This window comes from Panthera leo, chromosome B2 (assembly GCF_018350215.1).
Source record: "Panthera leo isolate Ple1 chromosome B2, P.leo_Ple1_pat1.1, whole genome shotgun sequence".
NCBI classification, from domain to species: Eukaryota; Metazoa; Chordata; class Mammalia; order Carnivora; family Felidae; genus Panthera; species Panthera leo.
The window spans coordinates 58,415,382-58,431,507 of record NC_056683.1 but is presented as its reverse complement, the minus strand read 5'-3'; the positions used below and the strand labels follow the sequence as shown (position 1 = coordinate 58,431,507).

The 16,126-nt window shown below is 36.5% G+C and overlaps 1 protein-coding gene across 1 annotated transcript in view; it reads left to right on the top strand.

The window, feature by feature from the left end:
- EYS (eyes shut homolog) overlaps positions 1 to 16,126 on the top strand; it is a 1,768,122-nt gene that overhangs the window by 524,485 nt on the left and 1,227,511 nt on the right.

The window sequence follows — 16,126 nt, the reverse complement described above, 5'->3', positions numbered from 1 at the left end:
TAAGAAGAAACCTAACATACCGTGCTATACAGTGAGATCTTTGTTTATAACAAATTCAGAGTTTCTAAAAAATATTATTAATCATACCCAAAGCCAAATACACATAAAAAGGAATTTGATACTTATGAAAAATTCAGTAGGATAAACAGCAACTTCAGCCTCTAGACTAATTATTGAGTAGATTAATAATACTAACATTAATAAGTTTTTCTGAAGATTAAGTCATTTATGTATAATTTAAGAAAAATTGATTTTAGAATAGGTTAATTCTTATTCTAAAGTGTTCCTTAATATATATATATATATATATATATATATATATATAGTCATATTTCTGTATATTTTTGTATACTAATAATGGACTGCCTTCTGGAAATCATTAATTCACTTAAAATATTTACTGTAGTCCAACTTGTAGGAAACATTTTTTTGTTGATGGAGAAATAGTTAACCCCAGGACAGACAAGGTCCTCGCTCTTATGTAGCTAACTTTCCATTTGGAGAAAAGCCACATAACAAAAATAAGAAACACATACACACTCATATACACATGCATGTGTGTGTGTGCATACAATAAGTTCTACAAGGCAAAATAAAATAGAGTGATGTGAGAGAGTGTACAGTCAAGATAACCTCTTCAAGGAGTTTCCATGTATACCAAAATCTGAATAAGAGAGAATGAACCCCAGGAGAATAATGCTGTAGGTTTAGAGGGCTGCTAGTACAAGACCCTCAGGTAAAAAAAATGAGTTTGTTGTGTTAGGAATCTAAAGAAGTACATTGTGTCTGGAAACTAAGTTAATGAGAGAGGAGTAGTGTGAGTTGTGGGCTGAAAAGTTGTTTAGGGCCCATAGCATAGAAGGTAAAGAAGTTGGATTATATTTAAAGTGCTCCCATAAGCTGTCATATCGGATTCACATATCATAACTATATTCTGTGTTTTTAATCACTCTGCATGTGAGTGCAGACTATAGTAGAGTGAAGGTGAGAACAAGGAAAACAGTTAAAATGATTGGTATTCTCACTTGAAGGGAGATAATTGTGATAGACTTGGACATTAGCAATTGAGATAGAGATAAATAGACAGATTTGGGATATTTTTTAGAAGTAAAGTTGCCAGGCTTTGCTGGTAAATTCAGTGAAAGTACGGAAGGATAAATAACTAGTAAGTTTTACAGTTTATCATAGCTAATAAGGAAGGATGAAGATAGAGGGTTTGGTTTTGCCTACTTTGAATTTGAGATGTCTAATAGATATGCAGGTGGTATTGTCAACTGACACTTAATTAGTTGTTCAGCCCTAGAGTTCCAGTTAGGAATGGAGATTTTGCTTGAGAGTCTGTTATGTAGAGATTGTGGCATGGCTGATATTTTCTATAAATCAATCGATCACTTGTTTTAAGTGAACTGATAATGGTAGGTAGAAAAATACATGTTTAAGTGAAAGAATTAATAAATAAAAAATGATAGCAACAATCAGCAGACAGGAGAAGATAGGAAAAAATTTTAGTACCTAGGCAAGTCACAAAAGATAAGGAGTATGAAGAAGTTGAAGAGACAGATTAAAGAAAGTATAGGATGATTGAGATACTATGTATGAAGCAGGAATCTGATTTTTAGGATTGCTTTTTGGCCACTGGATCATTCCTGTTTTATGGTTTCGGTGAAGAGTAACCTATCACAGTCAGATTTAGCCCACATGGAGCAAACAAATCAAGAAATCAGAAGGAAGAAAATATTATAAAACACAGATAAAAAGCTAGCTAAACATAGAAATGGAAAACTAAGCGTGTGTGTGTGTGTGTGTGTGTGTGTGTGTGTGTGTGTGTGTGTTTTAACCAGAATTGAAATACAGACCTGGAGATATATAAGGAAAGAATGAATATTATTTAGAAATTAATATCTAAAATGTATTTTAAAATAAGATATAGTGGGACTCCTGGGTGGGCTCAGTTGGTTGAGCACCTAGCTCTTAATTTGCACTCAGGTCATGATCACAGGGCATGGGATCAGGCTCATCCGGCTCTGCACTCAGCATGCAGCCTGCTTAAGATTCTCTATCTCCCTCTGCCCCCCTACCTGGCTCATGCTCTTTCTCTCTCTCTAATAAAATAAATAGAATAGAATAAATAGAATGCTTGATTATTCAATATGTGTATCCTAAAACTCACAAACTAAAAGGATGCACGAATACTACTTTATTGAATGTATTCAAACTGGTTATGCTTAACAATTTGTCAAACAAGAGGAGACTTTATTGCTGCTCATTGAATCAAATTAGAAATGTCATTTAAATTCTATCTACATTTTGGCAATGAAAGCTCTAAAGTAGTATACATGCACACCTTAAATGCAGCTTCTTGTTGACAAATCATGTGGAACATGATCAGAAATTGAAGAGAGTCAATCATAAATTTTGTTTTTGACAAACTTTATGATATTCATTATATCACTTGGAATTTTAGTGTTTTGTTAACGAGTTGTCCTAAACAGGATTGGTAATGATTATCTGTCCTTTAGAGTTACAATACTATTGCCATTTATTTGCATTCAGTCACTGTTAATTTTTCATCCATTTAACAAACAGTTTTGAGCACCAATATGTGTCAGTAGCTATTTGAAGTGTCAGAGATGCCAGAATGGATATTTATAAACATACTCTTAAATCTTTTTATAAGCCTACATTTTTAAGGAAGACAGATCCATAACTAACTGCCTACAGGGAAAGGTGTAAATAATATAAAGGTGGAAATGACTACCTGTACCTGGAAAAGACAGGCAGAGGCTCCCTGAGATGACTTTTGATCAAAGTTTTAAAAAGGAACCAGGAAAAATCACAGGCATTTAAAAACCTGTTGATATTGCTTGGAGCAGAGAATGCATGAGAAAAGGGCAGGATAAGAAAGATACTACCTGGAAGGTAGGCTAGGTACAGGTTTTGATATTTCTGTAGACTATAATGAGAGCTTTTTACTTTATTCTCTAAGTCTGTATTTCTCAGGCTCAGACACTATACTTCAGGGGCGTGTATATAAGGCTTAGGGAAATTCACAAGAGTAACTGAAGCATCATCTTGTCAAGTTCCATACAAATTTATATGTACTATGCTATAAAATGATCTATATCTTCACAGGGATTAAATAGGGTGTATAATTCAAGATTTGCATGAATTTTAAGTTTAAAGTGTCAAATTTGGGAGAAAAAAAGTCTTACTGGTAGGTATCCTGTCAAACACTTGTGATAAATCCCCTGTCTTCATGAGTTAGGACTGCTTTAATGACGAGCTTCAAAATATGGATGAGGGGCAGGTATCAGTTGGAGGGTGAAATTGTAAGGTATTCCATCGAATTTGTCTTTTAGAAATATAGGCTGGTAGCAGCAAGCATTCAGTTTGATCAGAGATTACTGGGATCAGACCACTCAGAGACATATTTATGAATCATAACCAGAGGAAAGACATGGGTGATCTTGTTCAGTAAGTGTGGAGATGAGACAGACCCATGTTTCTCAGACTTTACCACAATGCAAGAAGAGTGTCATATTAACAATATAAATTAATATTTTATTAGTTCCTTCAACTCGTTGGGAGCTCCAGGGTTGTAGGAATTTTCATACACTTATCATCACAAGACTTTAATAAGGCCGATACAGCCTTCAGATTTCCCTTGGTTTGAGCAAAGTTTAGACAGTCTTCTTGCCTTCTTGCTTACTCCATTCCTCTACAGACTCCAAGTGGCTTAACCACAGAAGACCCTGTCCTCCCTTTTCTTAGAGCACTTCATCCAAGTCGTAAAACTGCCTCCTATCTTGAAGATTGGGAAAGTTTACTTTTCTTTTGTGTAAGGCCAACTAGCAAGTACATACAGCTTATGATCATAGGTGAGAGATCTTAAAAACTCTCTTATCCTTTGTGACAGTTGTAGTCAAGCTCAATCTGAGTTCTGGCCTCTCTTCTCTATTGCAGTAGCCATGAATAAAGTTTTTCTTGCTTGTTTAAATTTGGTGAAACTTTTGCTTTGACAATAGGCTCTTCAATTTCCACAAAATTACATAACCCTGTCCTGAATACCGGTGTAAATAAACTCAATTATTTGCTGAAGCATGGAGTTTTGTTTTTATAAAAGCAACATTTCAGCCTCCCCAGTGTATATTAATCTAATCTAAACCTTATTTCTATTCAACATTTACCGAAAACTGGACTGGAGGAAAAAACACCTTTTTAGGGAAGATCTAAATAAGCTGTGCCTTAGATATCCCATAATCTATTTCTAAATATAATTAAGAAGAAACATGTACTAAATTCCTATGTAATTATTTTTACATGTTGGAACTTTAATGTATGTAAAAACAGATTTTATTGATGGAAATTTCAAGAAACAGCTATATGAAACTCATCTTATGTCACTTGAAGGACGTCTTAGAAAAGTTACCCACATCCTCTTTAAGAGGACCCTCTAGTGACATTTCCTTCTGGCATTAGTCTCAAGAATAATTACTCCTTCTCTTGAATCAATAATGCATGGTTATATAATGAGCACTGCTAAATGGTGTAACTGGTCAGCTTTTCTTCTGTACTGTGTGCTAGAAATACTAGGATCAAGTTGGTAGACAACCTAAAATCCTTAAGATATGGCATTTTTAGCCATATTCCTGAATTTATTTTATAAACCCACTGCATTTATTTTCTTCCAGCTTTGACTTTGAGACTAAGTTTCTGTATTCTATTTCACTTGCTTTCAAATCTTCTTAACGACACCCTGACTGATACACACAAATGAATGGACACATAGCTAAATGGATTAGTAGTATGATTATAGGGAACCCAGACTGATTTTGTTTTGGAACTCCTGACTTAGCTTTTTGGAGTGAACTTTGAAAAGGCTCCTTCACAGAAATTTTAGAGACCCTAAATCCTTGGAAGGAGACATTACAACAGCCAACATTTTAATAGATACAGAACAGGAGATGAAGGGAAAGCCACATTTCTTTTAATAATCAAATGAATTATTCTATGGGCACAAATAACCAGAAATATATGAGGTAATTCTACAGAGTGAGAGATCTTATTAAAGTGAATTAGTTATAAGGAATAAGAAATCTTACAGCAGGTTGCTTGGATTTGAATGACAGCTGTCACTTACCAGATGAGAGATATAATAAGCAAGTTTATATAACCTCTATTCATCTAAATCCCACACCTTCAAAATAGAAATAAGAACAGCGCCTGCCTGGGAGGGGGGATCCTGGGAAGATGGCGGCGTAGAAGGACGCTGGGCTCACCGTGCATTCTGCTGATCATTAGATTCCACCTACACCTGCCTAAATAACCCAGAAAACCGCCAGAAGACTAGTGGAACGTAGTCTCTGGACCCAAGCGCAGACCAGAGGCCCACGGAAGAGGGTAGGAAGGGTGGAGAGGTGGTGTGCGCTACACAGACTGGCAGGAGGGAGCCGGGGCGGGGGGGCGGCCCCGCCAGCCAAGCAGAGCCCCCGAGTCTGGTTTGCAAAAGCGTAGGGGCCGGATGTTCTGACAGCAAGCCAGACTTGATATCGGGAAGGTAATAAGCTAACAGCTCTGCTCGGAAAATGGGAGGGTGGAGGACAACGGGAGAGAGAGTTGTTGAGCCCCGGATGACAGAGCGCAGCTTGGTGGGTAAACACAGGCACTCCTCTGCTCCATCTGCCTCGCCCATCCCCCAGCAAAAATCCCAAAGGGAACCAGTTCCTGCTAGAGAACTTGCTTGCACCACGCAAACACCCAACGCTGTCCTTCTGTGGATCCATCCCTCCGGCAGCTCTGACTCCCTCACGGTGCTGCAGGGTCCGTCCCAAAGCAGATCTCGGAAGGAAAAGCGAGATGAGCCTGCCCCTCCTGCCCCGTGCACCTTGCCCATCCACCCCAGCTAATACGCCAGATCCCCAACACCACAAGCCTGGCAGTGTGCAAGTAGCCCAGATAGGCCACGCCACCCCACAGTGAATCCCGCCCCTAGGAGAGGGAAAGAGAAGGCACACACCATCTGACTGTGGCCCCAGCGGTGGGCTGGGGGCAGACATCAGGTCTGCACCACTCCAGGGACTATCCAAAATGACGAAACGGAAGAATTCCCCTCAAAAAAACATCCAGGATATAACGACAGCTAACGAACTGATCAAACATGATTTAAACAATATAACAGAAACTGAATTTGAATAATAGTCATAAAATTAATCGCTGGGCTTGAAAACAGTATAAAGGACAGCAGAGAATTTATTGCTACAGAGATCAAGGGACGAAGGAACAGCCAGGAGGAGCTGAAAATGCTATAAATGAGCTGCAAAATAAAATGGAGACAACCATGGCTCAGATTGAAGAGGCAGAGGAGAGAATAGGTGAACTAGAAGATAAAATTATGGAAAAAGAAGCTGAGAAAAAGATAAAAAAAATACAGGAGTATGAGGGGAAAATTAGAGAACTAAGTGATGCACTAAAGAGAAATAATCTATGCATAATTGGTATCCCAGAGGAGGAAGAGAGAGGGAAAGGTGCTGAAGGTGTACTTGAAGAAATAATAGCTGAGAACTTCCCAGATCTGGGGAAGGAAAAAGGCATTGAAATCCAAGAGGCACAGAGAACTCCCTTCAGACGTAACTTGAATCGATCTTCTGCACGACATATCATAGTGAAACTGACAAAATACAAGGATAAAGAAAAAATTCTGAAAGCAGCTAGAGATAAACGTGCCCTAACATATAAAGGGAGACCTATAAGACTCGTGACTGATCTCTCTACTGAAACTTGGCAGGCCAGAAAGGATTGGCAGGAGATCTTCAATGTGTTGAACAGAAAAATTATGCAGCCGAGAATCCTTTATCCAGCAAGTCTGTCATTTAGAATAGAAGGAGAGATAAAGGTCTTCCCAAACAAACAAAAACTGAAGGAATTTGTCACCACTAAACCAGCCCTACAAGAGATCCTAAGAGGGATCCTGTGAGACAAAGTACCAGAGACATCGCTACAAACATGAAATCTATGGATATCACAATGACTCTAAACCCATATCTTTCTGTAATAACACTGAATGTAAATGGACTAAATGCGCCAACCAAAAGACATAGGGTAGCAGAATGGTTAAAAAAACAAGACCCATCTATTTGCTGTCTACAAGAGACTCATTTTAGAACTGAGGACACTTAGGATTGAAAGTGAGGGGATGGAGAACTATTTATCATGCTACTGGAAGTCAAAAGAAAGCTGGAGTAGCCATACTTATATCAGAAAAACTAGACTTTAAATTCAAGGCTGTAACAAGAGATGAAGAAGGGCATTATATAATAATCACAGGATCTATCCATGAGGAACAGCTAACAATTATAAGTGTCTATGCACTGAATACAGGAGCCCCCAAATATATAAAACAATTACTCACAAACATAAGCAACCTTATTGATAAGAATGTGGTAATTCCAGGGGACTTTAACACTCCACTTACAGAAATGGATAGATTATCTAGACACATGGTCAATAAAGAAACAAGGGCCCTGAATGATACATTGGATTAGATGGACTTGACAGATATATTTAGAACTCTGCATCCCAAAGCAACAGAATATACTGTCTTCTCAAGTGCACATGGAACATTCTCCAAGATAGATCACATACTGGGTCACAAAACAACCCTTCATAAGTATACAAGAATTGAAAGCATACCATGCATACTTTCAGACCACAATGCTATGAAGCTTGAAATCAACCACAGGAAAAAGCCTGGAAAACCTCCAAAAATGTGGAGGTTAAAGAACACCCTACTAAAGAATGAATTGGTCAACCAGGCAGTTAGAGAAGAAATTAAAAAATTTATGGAAACAAATGAAAATGAAAATACAACAATCCAAACGCCTTGGGATGCAGCGAAGACAGTCCTGAGAGGAAAATACATTGCCATCCAGGCCTATCTCAAGAAACAAGAAAAATCCCAAATACAAAATCTAACAGCACACCTAAAGGAAATAGAAGCAGAACAGCAAAGACAGCCTAAACCCAGAAGAAGAAGAGAAATAATAAAGATCAGAGCAGAAATAAACAATATAGAATCTAAAAAAACTGTAGAGCAGATCAACGAAACCAAGAGTTGGTTTTTTGAAGAAATAAACAAAATTGATAAACCTCTAGCCAGGCTTCTCAAAAAGAAAAGGGAGATGACCCAAATAGATAAAATCATGAATGAAAATGGAATTATTACAACCAGTCCCTCAGAGATACAAGCAATTATCATGGAATACTATGAAAAATTATATGCCAACAAACTGGACAACCTGGAAGAAATGGACAAATTCCTAAACACCCACACGCTTCCAAAACTCAATCAGGAGGAAATAGAAAGCTTGAACAGACCCCTACCAGCGAAGAAATTGAATCAGTCATCAAAAATCTCCCAACAAGTCAGAGTCCAGGACCAGATGGCTTCCCAGGGGAGTTCTACCAGACATTTAAAGCAGAGATAATACCTATCCTACTCAAGGTATTCCAAAAAATAGAAAGGGAAGGAAAACTTCCAGACTCATTCTATGAAGCCAGCATTAGTTTGATTCCTAAACCAGACAGAGACCCAATAAAAAAAGAGAACTACAGTCCAATATCCCTGATGAATATGGATGCAAAATTCTCAATAAGATACTAGCAAATCGAATTCAACAGCATATAAAAAGAATTATTCACCATGATCAAGTGGGATTCATTCCTGGGATGCAGGGCTGGTTCAATATTCGCAAATCAATCAATGTGATACATCACATTAATAAAAGAAAAGATAAGAACAATATGATCCTGTCAATCAATGCAGAAAAGGCCTTTGACAAAATTCAGCAACCTTTCTTAATAAAAACCCTCGAGAAAGTCGGGATAGAAGGAATGTACTTAAAGATCATAAAAGTCATTTATGAAAAGCCCACAGCTAACATCATCCTCAATGGGGAAAAACTGAGAGCTTTTTCCCTGAGATCAGGAACACGACAGGGATGTCCACTCTCACTGCTGTTGTTTAACATAGTGTTGGAAGTTCTAGCATCACCAATCAGACAACAAAGGGAAATCAAAAGCATCAAAATTGGCAAAGATGAAGTGAAGCTTTCACTTTTTGCAGATGACATGATATTATACATGGAAAATCCGATAGACTTCACCAGAAGTCTGCTAGAACTGATCCATGAATTTAGCAAAGTTGCAGGATACAAAATCAATGTACAGAAATCAGTTGCATCCTTATACACTAATAATGAAGCAACAGAAAGACAAATAAAGAAACTGATCCCATTCACAATTGCACCAAGAAGTATAAAATACCTAGGGATAAATCTAACCAAAGATGTAAAAGATCTGTATGCTGAAAACTATAGAAAGCTTATGAAGGAAAGTGAAGAAGATATAAAGAAATGGAAAAACATTCCATGCTCGTGGATTGGAAGCATAAATATTGTCAAAATGTCAATACTACCCAAAGCTATCTACACATTCAATGCAATCCCAATCAAAATTGCACCAGCATTCTTCTCAAAACTAGAACAAGCAATTCTAAAATTCATATGGAACCACAAAAGGCCCCGAATAGCCAAAGTAATTTTGAAGAAGAAGACCAAAGCAGGAGGCATCACAATCCCAGACTTTAGCCTCTACTACAAAGTTGTAATCATCAAGACAGCATGGTATTGGCACAAAAACAGATACATAGACCAATTGAATAGAATAGAAACCCCAGAACTAGACCCAAAAAGGTATGGCCAACTCATCTTTGACAAAGCAGGAAAGAACATCCAATGGAAGAAAGACACTCTCTTTAACAAATGGTGCTGGGAGAACTGGACAGCAACATGCAGAAGGTTGAAACTAGACCACTTTCTCACACCATTCACAAAAATAAACTCAAAATGGATAAAGGACCTGAATGTGAGACAGGAAACCGTCAAAACCCTAGAGGAGAAAGCAGGAAAAGACCTCTCTGACCTCAGCCGTAGCAATTTCTTATTTGACACATCCCCAAAGGCAAGGGAATTAAAAGCAAAAATGAACTACTGGGACCTCATGAAGATACAAAGCTTCTGCACAGCAAAGGAAACAACCAACAAAACTAAAAGTCAAACAAAAGAATGGGAAAAGATATTTGCAAATGACATACCGGACAGAGGGCTAGTCTCCAAAATCTATAAAGAGCTCACCAAACTCCACAACTGAAAAACAACCCAGTGAAGAAATGGGCAGAAAACATGAAAAGACACTTCTCTAAAGAAGACATCCGGATGGCCAACAGGCACATGAAAAGATGCTCAACGTCACTTCTCATCAGGGAAATACAAATCAAAACCACACTCAGATATCACCTCACGCCAGTCAGAGTGGCCAAAATGAACAAATCAGGAGACTATAGATACTGGCGAGGATGTGCAGAAACGGGAACCCTCTTGCACTGTTGGTGGGAATGCAAATTGGTGCAGCCACTCTGGAAAACAGTGTGGAGGTTCCTCAAAAAATTAAAAATAGACCTACCCTATGACCCAGCGGTAGCACTGCTAGGAATTTACCCAAGGGATACAGAAGTACTGATGCATAGGGGCACTTGTACCCCAATGTTTATAGCAGCACTCTCAACAATAGCCAAATTATGGAAAGAGCCTAATTGTCCATCAACTGATGAATGGATTAAAAAAATTGTGGTTTATATACACAATGGAGTACTACATGGCAATGAGAAAGAATGAAATATGGCCCTTTGTAGCAACATGGATGGAACTGGAGAGTGTAATGCTAAGTGAAATAAGCCATACAGAGAAAGACAGATACCATATATTTTCACTGTTATGTGGATCCTGAGAAACTTAACAGAAACCCATGGGGGAGGGGAAGGAAAAAAAAAAAAAAGAGGTTAGAGTGGGAGAGAGCCAAAGCATAAGAGACTGTTAAAAACTGAGAACAAACTGAGAGTTGATGGGGGGTGGGAGGGAGGAGAGGGTGGGTGATGGGTATCGAGGAGGGCACCTTTTTGGATGAGCACTGGGTGTTGTATGGAAACCAATTTGACAATAAACTTCATATATTGGAAAAAAAATAAATAAAATAAAATAAAATGCTTATATTAGTAAAGAAAAAAAAAAAAAAAAGAAGAACAGTGCCTGCTTTATGTTGCTATAGGGATTACAGAAGTGAGTAGATGTAAGCACTGTGTAATTGTGACCCAGCTGGTTTGATCTGTAGATACATAAACCATTCACAAAAATAGGTAATTTTAGAGAACATCACTTCCAGCTTTTCTCTGAAAATCCCTTGCTTCTAAAATAATAGCAGGAAAGAGATGCACAGGAACTCAATAAAACATTTTTTCACAGTTAAAGGAAGCAATCTTTTCTTCTCTTTGTGAAATGGAAATCATGCTCTCTTTGGCATATTAGCTAGTGTATCTATAACTGAGTTGAATAGAAATGCCACCTTCAAGCTCTCAGTTTATTTATAAACAAACTGATATATATATTTTTTCAAATTTATAAGAGATTGATAAGGATATATCACAATTCATTAGCTTTTAACTTTTCCTAATGAAATGTATTTTTCTTTGCATTTATTTTTCTCTTCTTAAATCCATATTTCTGGTGCTATATGATTATTTTTGTAGAAAAATACTATTCTCTTATTCAAATATCTTATTAAGGTAGAGGTACTGATTATAAATTAGCTTCAAAATATGGAAAGTGGGTTTTTTAGAATTAACTACAAAATCTCTTTTGCATAATTGAATGATTCACAGAATCTGAATCGTGACTGCATATAACACTAAAAACTTTATATATAGCACAATAGAAAATTGAGATTTAACTTTTTTGTTGTTTTGATTATAAAATTAAGAACCATATATCCTAGCTTACCTAATGATAGTCACAGAGCTAGGTATTTTTATGAACTTCACACTAACCTTGTATATACTCATCCATTTAAATTCAGGTATTTCATGACAGATAGGATATTTTCTTAAAAGGTTATTGAAATTGTTACAATATTGGGGCATTTGGGTAGCTCAGTCAGTTAAAGTGTCAAGCTTTGGCTTCTGTCATGATCTCATGGCTCATGAGTTTGAGCCCCATGTCTGCCTCTGTGCTGACAGCCCAGAGCCTCGAGCCTGCTTCAGATTCTGTGTCTCCCTCTCTGACCCTCTCCCACTCATGCTCCATCTCTCTTCCATTGTCTCTCTCTCTGTCTCTCTCACAAAAATACATAAACATTAAAAAAAATTTTAATTAAAAAATAAATTGTTACAATATTTAAAAACAAACAAAAAAACAAATTGAGCATTGAACATGCTAAATAAAATCAAAACGACTTTCAGTAAAAAACAACAGATTCTCTACCTTCAAGTCTGCTAGAGACAAACATTTTTAAATAGTTCCTTATTTTATTCTATTATGCCTTATTTGCTCATTGAAAAAAATGTCTTTGCTCTTTTGAGTTTTGTGAATTAGAGATACTAGTTATTGGTTCTCCACTGTGAAAGGTGAATCTTCTCATTAATTCTTTTTAGGTTTTCCCCTAGTTGCTTTATGTATAAAATTGAAATATAAGTAATAATAATGGCAAAAACAAATTGTTATACATACCACTAATGGAGTTATTCATTGTGGGTATTAGAAATATACTCAGGGTGGTTTAACACGAAAATGATTTAAGTTAGAGATTATTCAAAGAACATTACATGTAGGACCTATAGGAGCATTTAGAATCAGATCTGGAAAATAGGCACAAATGAGGGAGTCTAGACAGCAGATAAGGCAACATCATATATGAACACAATGTCAGTAGGGATGGGCATTGACACTAGATAACACTGAAGCAGTGTTGTCAGTAGTCGTTGAGAATTGGTATGGTTGTCCTAATTTTGCCACCTGCAAAACAAATGAGTTCTCCATTCCTGTTTATTTTTGTCACCAGCTTACATTCAAATTCCATGGTGGGTCCTGGATATATTAGCCCACTTTGGGTTGCATACCCACATTTTGGGATAACTGAGACTGGGAAAGATATATCTTGCATTTTCACCTTCTATTATGAGAAGTGGTCTCTAACTTTTATTAAAGAATCATTAAGTAGTTAATTATCCAGATGCAAAAGGAAGTTCAGAGGATGAATAGTGCAAATAAATGATAGACACATTCCACTACATCTTTCCTTAAATGATTTTGAAAAAAAAAATACCTTTTTACTTAGGAACTGTCGAAAGTAATTTGTGACTATGAAAATTAATTTAGTTTACAGTAATTGTTGAAGGATATCACTGAGAGGATGTGACTGCCTGTTGACCCTCGTGTGTTAACTGGACATTTGGAGGCTTCTTACACCCTCCTCTGTCCTTAGAATATACATGCCACCCACTATTCTCACACTGGGAGCTGTGTTAAGGACATAACCTTGAAGGAGGAAGGTACTATTGAGATTATCTGTACTGAATAAATGACTGACCCAAGTTATAGACTATAAATAAACTTGAGATTCTGGTGGGTGGATGCAGAAATCTATTGGTCTTGCGGCAGCCCAAGACAGGCCTTGTATGTAAGTTCCTTTTATTAATAAACTTACCACCTACCCATCTGAAGTGGTCTACTTCTTTTCTTCGGTCTCTTTTTGCCATCCATATACGGGGGGCCAGTTTGCAGACCAGCAGTAACTTAATGAAATAAGAAGCTGAGATGGTCATAGTTTTTGTTTTTGTTTTGTTTTTAAAGAATTGCATGCAGGACTCAAATGTGTATAATGGCCTGGTTTGAAGGAAAGTCAGTTTGGTTAACATTATACAGTCATATCAAACACAGTCATGTATGTGTTTAATTTAAGGAAATAATGTACATTTTGAATTCTCTTGGATTCATTGAAATGAAAGTAAAGCCACAGCTTTTCAGTCACAACAAAACAAAAAAAGAACGAGTAAATATCTAGTTGATAGCATTAAGCAATGCAAATTTTTTGCAGACAAGTTGGGAGTCTCATATTTCTGAACTTAGTCTTAGATTTAGCTGCAAGTTGCATCAGTGACACATTTATAATGAAGTGATCCTTGGCTTGTTTCTAAATAATAACTGTGAGATTGAGGTAGATCAGTGCCTAAGTGAGGCCTGTGCAAATGTGTTGATCTTTACAGCACCTTCAGCTGCCTGTGTCCGAATGGATTTCAAGGTAGGCACACATGCTAAGCAAAACTGGGATAACTGAAGGTTAATTTGAGGTGGAAATAAATCCTTATTTTTAGAAGATACAATTCATCTAATAGACATGCATATTAGTTTCTTTTTCCGTGAGAACATTTGAATATATAATATCTACTTGGATTATTTTACTGCATCTTCACATAATCACAGAAACAGGTATGTGCAGTGTTGAGTGAATATTTTTTTGTCTTTGTAAGTCAACCAGTGTTTTTTAGGAGATTTATCAACGCTAAGTCCATTACACTTATTTAAAACTTGTAACATTTCCTTGCATACCACATTCCATTCTGTTACTGGGGTAACTCTTACAGGGACCTTTGTCAATATTTATCACTTATTTTGATAAGAGCTGTTTAAGTTTTTAAATATTTATGTTCTTTTTATTTACCTTAGGGGAAACTCTAATAATAGACCTTTGTTTTTCAATATTAGAAGAAATAGTAAGACTCTCAATATTTTATATGCAAGCAAATACTGTCAAACAAGCATGATTGCAAGCCAAAATGTTGTTCAAAATCTAGCTCTCCAAACCTCTTCCTAATTCTATTCTTATGTGACTGATTTAAAAGTAAAAACACTGCACAATCTTTAAGCAATGAGAAAGTCAAATTTGTTTTGAAAATCATGAATGAAACAGCTATTTATTCTATTGAATTTGAGAAACTGGTTTTATGTGGTTGACTTTAAGAATGACCATATCCAGATAGTGTGGCCACTTATTAAAAACTTAACGTACTATTTATCATCAACAAAAACTCAAGATAATTTTTTAAAATTGTATGAGACAGAGCAAAAAGAAAGTCTTTTGGAGAGGTAAATTTTGGCATATTCCCAACTACAAGGAACAAACCAAGGTTTTTAAATGTGCTGTTTTTCTCTCACAAGGTTTTAAAAAGTGCTGTTTTTCTGTTGATTCATAAGGAGAATTACCAAATAAATATTTTAAGATTTAAACAAAGTATTTATTTACTCATACTATTATTTTTAATTTTCACTTTTTCCTCAGTTTAACCTTGATGTTCTAATGTCATATTTTCACTTAATATTTTGTCAGTGATAATAATAATATAAATAGCTTTTCTATTTAGTTAGGTATGCTATTTCCTATTTAAATATCTATTCCATTAATTTTTCTCCAGCCCAGATTTATTTCACTATTTTAGAGAAAAACATTTAAGAATATTAGAAAGACTTCCATTCATCTAATTTGTGAACACCATGTGTTATGTGTCAATGCCAATTTTTCTAATCTTGTTCAAAATAGGCAAAAAAAAAAAAAATAGCTATCAAAAGTCTTAAGAATCAGGGTGCCTGGGTGGCTCAGTCCATCCAGTGTGCAACTTCGGTTTTGGCTCAGGTCATGATCTCATGGTTCATGAGTTCAAGCCCTGGTCGGGCTCTCTGCTGTCAGCACAGAGCCCACTTTGGATCCTCTGTTCTCTCTCTCTCTCTGCCCATCCCCCAGGAGCCCATGTGCTCTCTCTCTCTCTCAAAAATAAATAAAGATTTAAAAAAAATTTAAAAAACAAAAAAGTCTTAAGAATCAATTCAGTGTCAGTTTAGGCTATACTTTCAACTCATTGCAAATCAACAAACAATCCAAGGACATAATATGAAAGGTCAGTTTTAGCAACACAAATTCTAAGTGAAACATTAAGGGAAAATCTGCACTATAGAGCTAGTTAAAAGGAAAGGTGAAGGGGTACCTGGCTGGCTCAGTCGGTAGAACATGTGACTGTTGATCTCAGGATTGTGAGTTTGAGCCCTGCACTGGGTGTAGAGATTGCTTTAAAAAAGAAATAATAATGTTAAGATTAGATATACAGTTAATGAATACTTCTGATTTGTTTTCCTTCCATATAGACCTGCTATGTGAAATTAATCAAAAACAATGTGATTCATCACTCTGC